Source organism: Rhinolophus ferrumequinum, chromosome 25 (genome assembly GCF_004115265.2).
Source record: "Rhinolophus ferrumequinum isolate MPI-CBG mRhiFer1 chromosome 25, mRhiFer1_v1.p, whole genome shotgun sequence".
NCBI lineage: Eukaryota > Metazoa > Chordata > Mammalia > Chiroptera > Rhinolophidae > Rhinolophus > Rhinolophus ferrumequinum.
In genome coordinates this window covers 3,302,610-3,317,651 of record NC_046308.1, presented here as the reverse complement: position 1 = coordinate 3,317,651, position 15,042 = coordinate 3,302,610, and positions in this window count along the sequence as shown.

Sequence of the window (15,042 nt, the reverse complement as noted above, 5' to 3'; positions counted from 1 at the left end):
CTGGGGGCCTGGGGGGAGTTGTTACGTAACAGGGTCAGAGTTTCTGTTGGAGATGATGACAGAGTTCTGGGAATAAATGGTGGTGATGGCGGCAACAGTGTGACAGCAATGGCACCGAACTGTACTCTTAGAAAGGGTTAAATGGAAGAAGGAATTCAACCTGGGAGCCGCCAGGAAGGCAGGAGCCATCAGGGAGGGAGAGGGACGGAGTGGAAGTGACCTCAACGCCTCACGGAAGAACGTTGGGTGGAGGGATAATGTTTGTCAAATTCAGTGATTTCTTTCTTCTTATTTCACTATCTTTTCTCGACCCTTTCCCTGCTACCAGAAGCTGGGATGCTCTGTGTACGTTGCATCAGGGAAGATTTATGACAGGGATGGGGGGGAGAGACAGACAGACAGACAGACAAACGGGAGAGGGAGAGAAAGAGGGAGAAGAAGGGGAGGGTTATTTCATAGCTTTTACTTTTTAAAAGTCTAGAACTGAAAGGACGTGTAGCACAGACAGAAAACACAATGAAACACAGGGTTTCTCTGGCCCACCCAGCCCCCCGACCCCCGCAGACTAAAGATTCTCTGGGCTGGAGGAGAAGCCACAAGAGAGAGGACATTGAGGGGTGTAAGCGACAGGACCCTGGCTCCCTGGGCCGAGGCCTCCAGCCACAAAGGCCCCAGACTCCCGATTGGACCTGAGAGCCGAGGGGAAGGTGGCTGGCAACAACAGGACACCCAGGTAGTAGGGGTTTAACGAGCACCAGCATGTAAGGATCTCATGTGACCTTGTCAGTGGGGAGCGGTATCAGGCTTCGGGCACTATCTTTGTGGGGTTCTTGGCTTCTTCCTCGTGATCGCAAGGTATCAGCGTCCTCCCCATCTGTGTGTCTGTGGTGGCATGTGGGGGTGTGGGGCCGCGAGTGCAGCGAGAGGTCTCTTTGTGTCCCTTACTGTGGGAAATGTTTCTCCCAGAAAGATCCCCAGTGGTCTTCCCCTCCAATTAACTAGGCTGAGATATTTTTCACAGCAAGAATAACACGCCAAAATTCCTGATATCCTTTTCTCAAATCCCCTGTATTTTTTCTGAATTGTTTGTCAGTTGCAGACATACTGTCCCTTTATCCCTAAATACTTCACTGTGTTTCCGAAGAACAAAGACATTCTCTTACATAACCACAGCACAATGATCACAATCAGGAAACTCACTTGGAAACAATGCTGTTATCTAATCCACTGACCTTTCCAGATTTCACCAATTGTCCCAATAATGTCCTTTGTCACAGAGTGAACCCCAGGTCACATTGTACTCACTTGTCATGTCTGTGTCTGCTTTACTGAAGGCACTGCTTTGCCTTCAGTGCTGGTGATGGTTTGAAGAGGACAGGCCAGAGATTTCATGGCGTGGCCCCTGCACTAGGTCTCCTGGTGGTTCCTTAAGTTTTGATTCAGTTGTGAACCTTTGGCAGGACCACATGGAGGTGATGCCGAAGGCTTCCTGACACCTCGTATCGGACCACACTCTGTCAGTTGGTCCTGTTCCCGGCAGTGTGAACTTTGGTCACTTGGGTGGGGTGGGATGTGCCAAGTCCTCTGCTGTAAAGTTCTATTTCGGCTTTGGGTTTCCCACCGTGAGGGCAGGCACAGCTGTCGGTTGCCAGTCCACCGAGACGATTTCAGTCTTGCACATCTGAGGTTGCGAACTGTGGGTTCTGCCCCCCCTAGTCATTGCTGATCTTGAGTTGAGGAGGAAGAGTCCTCAGGAAGAAGCAGATTTGATTCTTTCTTTTTGGCTCTATTTTCTGAGGACCTACTGTGTGCCAGTCGCCTGGGCACAGCCCCACAGAATACAGTCAGTAACAGATGACATTGTCTGCCCTCCCTGACCTTCCTGTCCAATGGGAGGGAAGGAAGTAAGACTTCCTGCACACCTACTGTGTGCCACACCTGTGGTTCGGCCCTCATGTCCACTACGTCATTCACATGAACACATCCACGCTAAGGGCCGGTGCTGGATAAGGATTCAGGGGGACTATTCATTTTCCACCACAGAAGCGATTCATAGCTTTCTCTGATTCCTGAATCTGCCTCACCTCACTTGAGTACAGTTTTCCAAAAGCATCTGAAATATTTTCCATATCAAGTGTTTTAGGGACCTAATTATGAACTTCATTATAATTGTTCATTAGTTATATTTTGTTCAATTACTTTAACAAGTTGCCAAATGGAACACAAAGCCCGCAATTAGCATTATGCAATTGTAATGAGACATTCAAATTGGGTTACAGAGCGTTGTCTGTGTGTGCAGATTTTTCCTTCAGAGGAACAAGCCCACGGTGGCGGCTGACCCCCCCCCCGTCTGCTCACCGGGTCCATCTGAGCTGTGGGGGATGGGAGACAGTCTTTTTTTGTACAAAGGTCACGTTCGGTAAAGCGGATACGGGTAAGGAATGTGCTGACCATGTTTCAGATGATGATGACATGTACGACTCATTACAGGGCAGCCACTGTTCCAGGCATGTTTTCATGCAGTCACTCAGTCTCCCTGTTAGATCCTCGAGGTGAGAGCTATCACTTGCCCCATTTCACAGATGAAGAAATCGAGGCACAAAGTGTGGGCCACTTGCCCAAGGTCACGCAGCCAGGAAATGCTGGCGCTGCTCAAACCCAGGCCGGCTGGCTCCAGGTCCCTACTGGGATACCGTCCAAACTCTTGACCACTACTTTCTATTGATAATGGAGTCTCGGAGAAAAACGTGCATTTTGAAAAATGCAATTGCCCACTTTATCCAATAGGAAACCATCAATGAAAAACAAAATGACATTGCATTTTGGCCACTTCATTGTTAACCTCAGATTTTATTTTAGAGGTCGGCGTAGGAACGCAACTTTCTAAAATTTGTTGTAGAACTAGATCACAACACTGTCCCACGTGGTGTTGTGTCATTGATCCACTCGCTATGGCTGAGGGGACAGACAGGCTACCTGACAGGCTGTGGTCCCTTGCTCAGGCAGTTTGATTTGTGAAGATGTTTCGACAGGATGCCATTACCTGAAACACTCTTGTTGAAATTAAAGAAGCTGACGTGACTAAATGTTAGATTCTTTGGAGAACAAGTGACAGAAACCTAACACATCTGGCTTAAAGAAAAGTGAAGGCTTTATTGGTTAATGCAGCTGGAAAGCCCAAGAATGGATTTCAGGCATGGCTGAATCCAGGACCTCAAACAAGGTCCTCAGTGCTCCTTCTTCCCAGTCACATTTCCCAAAGGGAAACCTGGGTCCTCTTCAGAGAAGAGAAGGGGAGTCACTGCCACTCAAGCACAAACAGCATGTCTGCCTCGGCAGGCCCCGCCCTCAGGACTTAGCAATCACATCTGTGAAATGGGCATAGGGCAAACGGATCCCACTGTCTGTTTCTTTCTCTGTGTTTTTGTCTCCGTCTTTCTCTTTCTCACTCTTTCTGTCTGTCTCTCCCTCGCAGCTCTCCTCACAGCTTCCGTCTGGGCTCCGTGCTGTTAGCGAGAGCCTCTTCCAGATGGTGGGTAGAGTTGAGTTGATAGCTCGGTGTGCATTAGACACAGAGCTAATTCTTAACAATGATGAAAGGCGACAGAAACCTCCTCTGGATGAGGTCGAGGTATCCGGTCAGAGCCATGCTGTCTGCTGTGGTCCCCGCCACTGTCACCAGGACAGGTGTGGTTATTCTGGAACTGGGCTTTAATCCGAGCCTCAGTCTCCTCCTGGTACCCCCTCAGAGTTTGGAATCAGTGTCATCTGAATCTGGGACTGGTGAGTGGCAAAGCCCAGAATCCCTCTCAAAGCTGCTTGAGTCACAGGGAGCAGGTGGTAAGTACAGCGGCCACTGGGCTCGGCTCACACACCCAGCTGTGCGTCAGGTAGAATAGAATCCAGGTAGAATACCTGGATGAGCAACGAAGACTGAGTCCATCTGCTTCAGGCTGAAAAGGAATGTATCGAAACGATGCCAGGGAACTCACCGAGTTGGTGAGAAGCTGCGGAAATGTGCTCCGCAGATGAGTAGCGCACAGATGTTCCCAGCAGAGAGAAGCGTGCCATGGAACCAGCCCGATGAGGCCATCGCTGCCATGCCAGTCCCTGACGCCCCGCCACGCATCCTGCCACTGCCATCAGAATTGCTTTTTTCTGTCCCTGCTCTCCCAGGCCAATAGCTCCCAGTCCAGTCTGGCTGGCTAAGCTCTGTCGCACACTCATGCCCTTCCTGGAAGGGAGGTCAGGCGTTGAGCACATGGACTCTGCCGCTAGACGGCTCTGACACTCAGTGCACGCGTGACCTTGGGCAACACGGTGCCTGTTTGCTCTTCTGTAAAACAGGAGGTAATGGTTGTGCATGCCCCCGTAGGGGGTGTGTGAACTACCGTATTTTGCCGTGTATAATGCGCACTTTCTTGCCCAAATTTGTGAGGGAAAAATAAGGATGCGCGTTATATTAATCCACGGGTAGTACTAATTCCGTTACCTTGAAAGTTTGGACCCAAAACGTGGGTGCGCATTATACACAGCAAAATACGGTAAATGACAGACTATAAGTGAAGCACTGTTGTGTCAAAGGAGTAACTGAGGAAGCCTTCTAAGTTTTAGCTCTCACTGTTTGTCTTTTAAAATGACCCGTTGACAGTTATTGTGTGAGGTTTCTATGAAACTGCTTGTGCGGTTTCTTGGGAAGATGATTACAGTGGGGAATTCCCCACACGTAGAAAGGGCGATTCAGGTGACAGGTGTCTAATTCCCTCTTTCTACTACTCACATTTATTTCTGTTTTGAGCCCCGATCCCTCTGGTTTCCTGAGCTCCCGGTCAGCCTGGGGACGCACTGCCTGGTCCCCAGGACTGCTCCTGACAAATGCAGTCCGAGTGCCTTGAGGCGGAGTCTGCATTCTGCAGGTCACCGCAGCCCACACCACTCCCCGTGGCCCTCCCCTGCCTGCTTCACTCATTCATCTTACTTAGCTGGTTCCCGGGGACATTTGAGTTCATGATTGCAGAGCCAAAGAGCTGGGGGTTTGGAAGACAATAGGACGACGCTTCACGGCTTCTGTATCCGCTTTCATGGAAGTCACCTCCCACCCTGAGATAACAAGCACAGCGTTTGTCATCTGCTAGGTGGGGGTGGGGGGAGGGTAAAATGAGTGCGCAATACGATCCGATCTCATATGGATACATGGCTTCTCAGGGCCCCAAATGCAGGACATACAGCCGGCCTCGTGAGACCTGCTTTCTCTGCCACTCTTGCTGGGCCGACTCGTTTCTCGCCTCTGCCCCTCTCTGCGCCTCTGTTTTCCCCTCTCCTTGCAGTCAATCCCTTGGGCAGAGCCCGTTGCTGCACTTCCTTTGTTGCGAAACGAGTTCCCGAGCAGTGCTATCGCACGCTTCCCATCTATTTATTCCCAGGAACACTGGGACGGTTCGTCTCTGACAAAGGGCCTTGCAGACCCAGGCGTTCTGACCACTGGTACATCCTGCCACCCCTGTGGAAGATGAGCTTCTACCATCTCTGGTGGCTGACTGCTGTCACTGCCTTGTGCTCTGGGGTCCCACTCATTGAAATCAGGGACCCCCTCACCAATGTATTCTTCAACACTGTAGCAAGCGAAGTGTCTTCTGGGCTTTCTCTGGGGATGGAGGTATGCAGGTCGCCATCGTCAATCCTTTCTGTCATTCCAGCCCCCTAAGCTTTTGGAGTCTCCCCCTCACATCCTGTCAGGGCAGTGCTGGCATCTTACCTCATTCAGTGTCCACCACCGTTGGGTCCTAGTTCTGTCACCTACCAACGAAGCTTTGAGGTTCCAGAAGCTACCGCATTATGCCCCAAATCTCTAGTTAGTGCCCCAGATCAGTGACTCCCGCCTTATCTGGGTCCTGCACTTCCTGCCTTGGTCTAACACCTCCGCGTGCTCCCAAGGCTGCTGCCAGTATATTGATGAAATCTTGCAATTCTTTTGGTGTGTGAGATATTTCATCCTAGACTGTAGTGTGTACCTGACCCATTGGGCATTGTAAGAGTCTAGTTATGGGTCTAAGCACTGATAGGGAGGAATTGTGGTGGGTTGTAAGGAGAACGGATCCCCCTGCAAAGCACCTGTCCCAGGTGAGTTTTCTGCAGTTTTCAGGAAAAGGATAGTCTCCTTAGCCACAACAGAGCAAGCTACTTCCTTTGGGCAGAGAGGTTCAGAGTAAAGGGGGATCTGAGGTTCTCGGTTTCATCTGAGTGCCTCCCACTCCACCCCCAGGTGTCCCCGTGCCAGGTCTCAGCATCCCATTCTGAGCTTTGTGGCTACGGTAAAGAGAGACTTTTCTGTAAGGCCAGAATGTGAACAAGGAACGTTCAACATAAAGAATTATGAACTAGTAAGAGGTGGTAACTTAGTAAAGGGGTTAAAGGAGACTCGGGGGGTCCAGAGGCAGCTGAGGGAAAGAGGACAATGAAGGGACTTCAGGTCTGGGAGGGTCCCTCCCTCGTCCCCTAGGCTGAGATGCAGACATCTTGGAAGAAGGGAAGTGACCACAAGAACATGCAGGTCAGCTGAAGCGGAGAAATGTGTCAGGAGGTGAGGCTGCAGCTGGTCTGCACATACCGTCCACCACTGCGAGGGCGGGAGCAGCTGTCACTGCTGTCTGGGACCAGCCACCCGCTGGGGATGCTTGGCAAGTCACTGCACCTCTCTGAGTCTCAGATTCTTCACCTGTCAAATGGGGAAACTCAAGTTTGCTCATCCACACTCCAGGGGTATTGTGATGATGACGAGATCATGGATATGAAATTGCTTTGACAAAAGATAAAACTTTGGAGCCATTCAGCTGGCACATTGGTCAGAAATGATTTTTGCTCACAGGTACCGGGAAACCTCACTATTGTGGCTTGGTTAGGATTTACTTTTCTCATAGATCAAGAATTCTAGAGGTGGTTATCGTTGGGTGATGGTCGAGCTGCTCAATGATGGAAGGGCCAAACATCTCTCCTCATGGTGACAACGTGACTGCTGCAAGTCCAGCCATCACGGCTACATTTAAAACAGGAAGAAGGGCTAGGGCCTGGTCAGGCCCCTCTGTTCCCGTTTCTGGTAGACAAAGGCCATCCTGGGCTCTCTCTCGCCCTCTTCCATTTCATCTCACAGGACAGAAGTGGGTCCGCAGGAGAGTCTCAGCAGACGTGCATGTAGCTTTCTTACCTCTGTAGAACGAGGAGGCCTGGGAGGAAGTAAGGATGGGTGCTAGATGAGAGAGCTAACACTGTTTGGAATGGCTGGTAGGTTCTAGATGGCACAAACTGAAATTCTCGTGCCACGGAGGGGAAACAGCCACGGAAGGCCTTGATTCTCACTCTTGTGGTTGCTGCTTCTTCATGAGGCCCGGCTGCATCTGAATAGCTCACATTTTACTTCGGAGGTGGAATTATATTAAAAATCAGATGCTTGTCATTATGCAAATGGCTGTCTCGCTATAGCTTAAGATTTTCATTTTTCTATGAATTATTCCTTTCTTACTGTTCCCCCCCCCCGCTCCCCCCACCTCTTGGAAGAAGTAAAAACAACCACTGACTGATCAGAGGAATTTTCCAATCACTCAGTGCACGGATATTTATTGAATGGCTTCCATGTATGGGGAGCTGTCCTAGGCTCTGGGAAATAAGGATGAAAGAGGAAGTCTTTGCAGCCTTGGAGCTTAAATTCCAGGGGAGGAGATAAGCAACAAGTAAATTAATAAATCAGATAACGTATGACACGCTGCGAAGAGACTAGAACATGGTGAGTAAATAGAGGAGGGCTTCTTTGGATACGGTGGTCGGCAAAAGTCTCTGAAGAGCTGCTATTTCAGGAGAAACTTGAAAGATGAGAAGAGGCCAGGCAGGCAATGATGATCTGGGGAAGAGATGTTCCAGACAGACGGAACAGCATGTGCAAAGGCCCTGAGGTGGGGACAAGCTTGGTGTGTTAGGGGAAGGGAAGGAAGGCCTGATGGCTGCCTCATGAGGAGCCAGGAAGAGAGCAGCAGGAGACAAGGCTACAGGGGGCAGGCCAAGTCACAAAGGGCTTTGGAGAGGTCGTTTGGCTGAAGTTCTGACTGCTGGGAGTTGGTTTGCCGGCATGGAACTCACTGGCTGAAAGAAGTGGGCTGTCGAAGCTTAGCCCGGCTCCTGGTCCACAGGCTCAGCTTGCAGGGACCTGCATTATCTCCATCTGACATGACCCTGTTTGTTTTCTTGCCCACTATTTTCCCAATTTGAATATCAACCCCATTCAGACAGGAACCTTATCCATTTTGCCCATGGCTATGTCTCCAGCCCCTAATAGGGACCGGCACATAGTAGGTGCGCAAAAATATTTAACGAGTGTGTTCTAGTTTTCTATTGCTGCGTAATAGATGACCCTAAACGTAGCAGCTTGAAACAACACCCACTCCTTCGCTCAGAGTTTTGTAGGTCAGGGGCCCAGGCACGTGTCTCACAGGCTGAAATCAAGGTGTCAGCCAGGCGGTGTTCTCGTCTGGGATGTGGGATCCGCCTCCAAGCTTGCGTGGTTGTGGTGGCCATAGGACTGAGGTCCCATTCCTGGCTGACTCTTGGCTGGGCTGCTCTGAGCTAGAGATCAGCCACATTCCTTCTCAAGTGGGCCCCTCCAGTTTCCAAGCCGGCCATGGAGAAGCTCTCTAGCTTCAAATATCCGACTTCGGGGAGAGTCCAGTCTCTTTTAAGGAGTCACCTTAAGAATCTCCCTGTCTTAAAGTCAACGGTGCTGTGTCACATAACCTAGTCACAGGAGTAAAATCTGTCATAGTCTCAGTCTTAGGGGCAACACAGGGCATCCTAGGCCATCTGAGAATTCTGCCTGCCAAAGAATGCACGAATGAATCAGCTCTCGTTCCCATCCCTCTTCCTCCTCATCGGGAGCCATCTTCCTGCCCCTGCCAGCACTGCCACATCCGCTGTGGGCAGCGACAGATTGTGTTTTCTGATTGCTGGGAGCTAGCTGCTTCTAGCCACGGAGTCTGCAAAGCCCTCAGTCTGGACTATGGGTCTCCATTGGTGCCTTTTTAATGGTGGCCCCGTGCAACCCCAGGGCCTTTGCATTTCCTGTTCCCACTGCCTGAAAGCCTCTCCCCTCAGCACTTGGGTGTTTCATTCCCTCATACTATTTGCTCAAATGTCACTTTTTCAGTGAAGACTTTTCTGACTCCCCTTTTTCTCCAAAACATACTTTTTTGCTTGTTTTACTTCTTTGCACTTATTTTCATCTGACCGACTGTATATTTTGCCCATTTATTTGGTTTATGGTCTTTTTTCCTGCAGTAGAATGGCAGCTTCCCACAAGCCGGGAATTTGGTCTGATTCTCTGTCACATCCCCAGCACCTACATTGGTACCTGGCACACAGTAGGGGCTCAGTAAAGATCTGTCCAAAGAATGAATGAATGAATTTTAAGGAGGGCAGTTTTCACTTTACTTGTTTTTCCCTTTTCTCCTCCCTCCCTCCCTCCCTCCCTCTGTCTCTCTCTCTCTGTCTTTTTGGAAAAACCCGGAAGAGGCAGAAGTCTGCCTTCCCCAGGCAGCCTCCTTATATAATCAGGCCCTTCGTTCTGCAAGGAGCTGTCAGCACTGCTTCAAGCCGTTGCTTAGTGTTTACAGCCTCTCCTTTTAGCGGTATGAGCTCTCCTGAAGAGCCTTGGAGATTAGGTCTTGCTTCAACAGGGAGAGAGGGCTCCCGGCACAGTCCAAGGTGGCCCTGGTGGCTCACGGGACACGTGTGGGTGGCAGTGGCCTTGCAGCCCTGACCCCAGTGTCAGCCCAGGGCCAGCATCATGCTCGGAGCGTACGCATCCTGGGATGGAAGGCGAGATCTGGTGTGTAACCCAGGGCTCGGAGAAGCTGTGTGTCCTTGAGTGGTCCACGGTACCCATTGTCTCCTGGGGATTCAGGCAACACAATGTCTCCAACTCAGACTCACTCATGTTTCTGGAACCTGCAGGAGCCATCCGCAAGAGGCAGCATAACAAACAGTGTCCGCAGCCTTGGCAGGAGCTCTGCACCCTGCCGGGGGGACCTCCCAGAGACGAAGGAAAGCCACCCGCCCTGTCCTCAGACCCCAAGCAGTCACGTGTACCAAGGCTCCTTCCAGGGCCAGCTGATTTGACGTCTGCAAATGTACCCTCGTTTGTTTTACTTATTCATTTTTCACACATATACTCTCTGGCTTGTGCAATTAATAAGATTACCACTTCAGGTTAGTTCCTTATACATGACGAATGTGTAAATGTCAAGGAGATGGTGGCGGTGCAGTGGGGGTGGTGTGTGTGGTTCCAAGGATGCTACGCCCGGGGGACATCAACCTGCGTTTAATAAACTTGGTGGCGCCCCCACCCACAACAGGTGCTGGGGCTGCCTGGGGGCTGCCTCAGAGCTCAGCTCTCGGGCATCTTGAACGCGCATGAATTTTCATGGCCGCAATGGAGTGGGTTTGCAGGCCCCTGCTTTCCCAGCCAATCGGTTTCTGTATGTGAGCGTCCATCGCAGTCCCAATAGCCCAGGTGGTTGTCGCCGTTCAAGTTCAACAGTGGGGGCGGAAGTTCAGTGCTTAACAACTGTAGGACCACACCCCAGGCACCTGTCTGAGCGAAACTGCCCAGCCGTGGATGCCACCGAGAGGAGAGCTGGACGGTGGCTCTGCATTTGACATCGGGAGTGGCTTTGAAAGAGATGGAGAAAGAGCAGTGTGGTGGCTCAGAGAGGGCTTTGCGGACAGCTACGTCTTGGTTCAAACTCCAGCTCTGCCATTTGAATGCGTTGGAGCAAATTGATCAGTTTCCTTGTCTGTAAAACGGGGGTAAAATAGCCCTTCCCATCATACTGGGAGGGTTAAATGGTTGGTCGGTCACGTGGGAAGGTCTCAATAAACAGTAAGACAAAGATGAGCACATTCAACGGAGATGTTAAGGAGCTCCTGTCGCCGGCACGTCCGCTGACGATGGCCGGGAAGCCTAAGGACAGGACCTGGCCGCGCTGAGAATTCACTAGTGGTGCTCGGGATTGTGCTTTTCTCTGGGACCGCTGTTTGCATGTTTAATCAAGACGTACTAAGAAGTGTCAACTGTGAAAAATTGGGGTAACCCAGCTCTAGGACTCGTTCAATGCAAACATGCTTAAGGAAATACCACCACATTTAAAATTCTTTTGTTACATTCTTAAAGGCATAAGAATCACCGACACGACCTCCGTCTTCTGCCTGCTGAATGAAAGGGTGTGCCGCGGCAATGCAGGGCTGCGGAGGAATCTCCCTCATCGATAGAGAAGCTTCTGTCCTGATTCTCCTGGCGCGGGGCGCCCTCCCACTCTCAGGCCACGTGGTTTGGGTAGGGCTGATCTCCCTCTCAGCTCCAGTCTTAGACGTGTGACTCAGGCCTGGCCAATTAGCATATTCAGGTCCTTGGACACAATGATTGGTCCAGGGATAAGCATGTGACCTCACTGTGGCCAATGATATTGCTGGCCTGCCATTCTTTTGCTGACATAGAATCCTGAGGACACTGGGCTCCTGGAACCAGCCAAGCCTGAAACCATGGACACATTGATTACGGGAGCCAATAAATCCCTTTTGACTTAGGTTTTTGTCATTATAAAATATAACACTGTTCAGAGCCCTGGGGTTCCAGACCAGAAAAAGTCTCTCGGCCCTTTGTAGGCTAAATGCAATGATTTAACAAGCCAGTCAGCTCCAACTTGGATCCTCCAAGAGAGGAATGTGTAGGACCACATCCAGCCAGCACCGGTATTATTTCTCCATTGCCATTTCCATAATTCCACCCCAGCCTGTCCTGCATGGAATCATTTCCTGTACTTCCTCAGAGCTGTGGTGCTTTGCAAACCCTGAGAAGCTAATTAACATTAATCCTGGTGTGGCACCTAAAAGCTCTCTCATTTCCCCAAGGAAACTCTCCTAAACAAAGAATAGAATAAATATAATTTGCCAGAGAACTGCAGAATGCTTCAACGTGCACACAAGCATATGGGGTCAAGAGAAAGAGCTGTCAGAGGCGGATAAGCCCACCCATTTTCCTGACAACAGCACAGTACCGTCCCTCCACCCAGATCTCCCGAAAAGGTGGTAGATTAAACCAATATGACAGGAAGTGACAGTCACATGACAACTAGTGATGGTTTCACGACATTTCTAAATTTCATGGTGACCACCTCCTGGATATTGACAAATTCGTCGTGTATAATGAACTAACCTGAAGGGGAGATCTTTTCTGAATGGCATGAACCAGAGAGCATATTAAAAATGAATCAAAACAAACAAGGTTGCGTTTGCGGACCTCAAATCAAGAGCAAACGGGCGCTGCCAGGCACTCATGGGAGTCTGAATCGGTACAACTTTTCCAAAAGGCACTTGTGAAAATCCCGGGATGGCACATGCTTTCACCCGACAATTCATTTTTAGGAACATACGCCGAAGAACTAATCATGCACACAGAAAAGTGTGCAGGAACACGACTGTTGCTTTTTAACAGTGGAAAATTATAAATGACCTCAAATGTTCAACAACTGAAAACTGGTTAGACACATTATGGCACTTGCAGCAATAAGGCTGTTTATACATTAAAACTGTCCTGTAGAAACATATTTAAATGGCATGAAAAGATATGCATAATATATAATCAAGTGCAAAGAGCAAGTTAAAACAATACACATCAGGTGAGCCCATTTGTAATAAATTATATGTAGAATATGCCTAGAGAAGAGGTTGGAAAATATAATAAAATATGAGAAGTGGTTATCTCTGAAAGGTGGGTGGGGTGATGTTTTTTCAATATTTGTATCTTTGAGTTTTTGCCAGAAGCACATAGTTTGAAAAATAATTTAACCCTCACCAAGTCAGTATAAAGGAAATATGCTATTCTGTATTTTTCTCAATATGTACCATAGTCCGTTTGGGCATTTCCTGTACCTGCCTGTGTCACTTAGGCTGCTTTTGGCTGCAAATAATCAATGTCCAAAGAGCAGTGCTTAAACCATCCAGTTCATCATTCCAGTGAGCGGGAAATCTGCAGGCAGCACTTGTGGGGCTGACATCATGGCTCAAGGTTGTCAGGAGCTCTTGGTCTTTCGGCTCTGCCATCCATACTCAGTGGTGGGCACTGTGGTGCCTCGTGGTCGTAAGAGGCTGCCAGAGCCCTCCTGTCACACCTTCACTCTATAAGACGCCAAGAACAGGGTGTGGGGAGCAGGGTGGGGGTGGGGGTGGGGGTGGGTCCTTTGCCTCTCATCCGATCTGAGGAGGACAATCTTCCCACAACTCCCCTTTACATCTCTTTGGTCAGAACTGGGTCACATGCCTTGTCCCCTGGCAGGAGGGAATGTGATGGGCTGAGATGTATCAGGAGTCACCCCCCTGCCCTCATGCCTGGGAACATTGCCACTCAAACCAATTGGAGGCCTGTTGGGAAGGAAGATAGGGCTGAGTAGAGTTTCTGGGGATCCTGGGTTGTGCTGAGGCAATGGTGGGCGGGGGAGGAATAACCCATCCATCTTGGTGGCTAACAGACCCTGGAGTCAGACTGCCGGCGGTCAAATCCAATTCTGCTGCTCACTGGCTAGCCGTGTGATGTGGCTAAATGGTATAATCTCTGTGCCTCAGTCTTCTGCATCATTAAACAAACGGGTGGTTATGAGGACTAAATGAATCAAAACGTGTAAACCCCAAAGAATTGAAAACAGGTGTTCCAACAAAAACTTACACTCAAGTGTTTATAGTAACACTATTCATAGTAGCCAGAAGATGGAAACAATCCAGATATCCAATAACAGGAGGATGGATAAGCCAATGTGTCACATCCGTGCTGTGGGATATTATTCTGCTATAAAAAGGAATAAAGTGCTGATTCATAGTACAATGTGGAAGGAGCTCAAAAACATTAAGTGCAAGAAACCAGACACAAAAGACCACATACTGCATGAAATGTCCAGAATAGGTAAATACAGACAAAGTAGGTTGCTGGTTGCCAGGCACTAGGGGAGTGGGGAGTAGCTGGGTGCAGGGTTTGGGGTGATGAAAACGTTCTGGAACTGGCTAGCGCTGATGCTTGCACAGCGTTGTACTAAATGCCACCGAATCGTACACTTTAAAATGGCAACTTTTATGTTATATGTGTTTTACCACAATAAAAAACAGGTAAAGCGCTTAGAGCAGTATCTGCCTGGCGTGGGTTATATGCGACTTCATTACTCATTACTGGTCTTTGTTCTGCGCGCGCACATTTTAAACTTGCTTCCAAATTCCACCCCTTTGCTGCCTTCACTCCAGGCTGCTTTCTCACACCCCTCCCTCCACCCCTGGGCATCCGAGGCCCTGCTGGAAAGCTACAGGGGGGCTGTTTTTAGAGTGCTTTTCACTTAAACATACCAGGAAGCCATTCTTCACTGGGGTCTCCCCACCTACTGGATCTCTACCTGAAGGGGACTCCAACCCCTTCTGTTCGCAGTTTTCACAGGCTTATCAGGGCTTCTGACACCTCCCCAGGGCTCAGCCCTTAATCTCTTGTCCAACCCTGAGTTTCATTCATTCATTCATTCATTCATTCATTCATTCAAACCACTGTTTACTGAACATTTCCCTTCTGCCCAGCTGCTTGGTGAACAAGACAGGGGCTGACATTCCACTGGAGGAGACCGGCAGAAGTGACGCTCTGAGGGTACATGTCATGGCTGGTAGTGACAGCTAGCAGTTCTGCAGCAAAATAAAGTTGGGAAAAGGGACAGACAGAGATATGGGCTACTGGAGGCCCAGGGCCCCCAGAATGGTTGCGGGAAAGGAGGCACTTCCTTCCATCACTGGTCCAGGTATCCAGTATCATTTTTTTTTTTTTTTTAAGATTTTATTGGGGAAGGGGAACAGGACTTTATTGGGGAACAGTGTGTACTTCCAGGCCTATTTTCCAAGTCAAATTGTTGTCCTTTCAGTCTTAGTTGTGTCGGGCGCAGCTCAGCTCCAAGTCCAGTTGCCGTTGCTAGTTGCAGGGGC